Raw genomic sequence first — 1329 nt, 5'->3', positions numbered from 1 at the left:
TCCTAAGCAATGGAAACCGTGAGATAATAACTGTATATTGTTTTAAAGCTGCTGTATTTGTGGTAATTTATCTCAAAGCAGTTAACAACTAACACTCAATATTTTTGCATAAATACTCAGAAGTAAAAGTGGTCTGTAATTTCCTTCCTCGTCAGATTTGGATATTAATGTTATACCTACTTTATAGAAATAACTTGAAAGTTTTCTTCAATTTTCAGTCCCTTGAAATAGCTTCAAAAAGCATTTTGGAATTACGCATTAGACTTCTTAAAGGCTTGGTAGCACTTCCTTGTGAAATCTGGGACTGATTTTTTTTGGGGGGGTAGAGGTGTTCTTTAAAAACGATCATATTTTTATGTTCTTATTTTATTTATTTTGATAAATTATATAACTCCTCACAAGTGATATATTTCATATAGGTTTTCAAAATTGCTTACATAGGGTTAAACAAAAAAAAATTCCTTTGGCCAAATAGCTTGTCCCTTGTGGCTCAGCTGGTAAAGAATCTGCCTGCAATGTGGGAGATCTGGGTTAGATCCCTGGTTTGGGAAGATCCCCTGGAGAAAGGAAAGGCTACCCACTCCAGTATTCTGGCCTGGAGAATTCCATGGATGTATAGTCCATGGGATCGCAAAGATTTGGACATGACTGACCACTTTCACTAATCACTGCAGATGATGACAGCTGCCATGAAATTAAAAGACGCTTGCTCCTTGGAAAAAAAGTTATACCCAACCTAGACAGCATACTAAAAAGCAGAGACATTACTTTGCCAGCAAAGGTCCATCTATTCAAAGCTATGGTTTTTCCAGTGGTCATGTATGGATGTGAGAGTTGGACTATAAAGAAAGCTGAGCGCTGAAGAATTGATGCTTTTGAACTGTGATGTTGGAGAAGATTCTTGGGCATCCCTTGGACTGCAAGGAGATCCAACCAGTCCATCCTAAAGGAAATCAGTTTTAAATATTCATTGGAAGGACTGATGCTGAAGCTGAAACTCCAATACTTTGGGCACCTGATGTGAAGAACTGACTCATTGGAAAAGACTCTGATGCTGGGACAGATTGAAGGCAGGAGGAGAAGGGGACGACAGAGGATGAGATGGTTGGATGGCATCACCGACTCAATGGACATGGGTTTGAGTAAGCTCCAGGAATTGGTGATGGACAGGGAGGCCTGGCGTGCTACAGTCCATGGGGTCACAAAGAGTCGGACACGACTGAGCGACTGAACTGAACTGAACTGTGGGATCTTAGTTCCCTGATCAGGGATTGAACCTGGGCCCTCAGCAGTGATAGTGTGGAGTCCTAACCACTGGACTACCAGGGA

General features: G+C 41.1%; 1 non-coding gene across 1 annotated transcript; it reads right to left on the bottom strand.

Moving 5' to 3' along the window:
* Positions 1 to 1256: 1256 nt before the first annotated feature.
* TRNAD-AUC (transfer RNA aspartic acid (anticodon AUC)) lies at positions 1257 to 1329 on the bottom strand. Its single transcript has one exon. It is a non-coding gene; the product is annotated as a tRNA-Asp (tRNA).

Source organism: Capricornis sumatraensis, chromosome 22, assembly GCF_032405125.1.
Source record: "Capricornis sumatraensis isolate serow.1 chromosome 22, serow.2, whole genome shotgun sequence".
Taxonomy (NCBI): domain Eukaryota; kingdom Metazoa; phylum Chordata; class Mammalia; order Artiodactyla; family Bovidae; genus Capricornis; species Capricornis sumatraensis.
The sequence above is the reverse complement of the archived record's forward strand: the minus strand, read 5'-3'. Positions and strand labels throughout refer to the sequence as shown.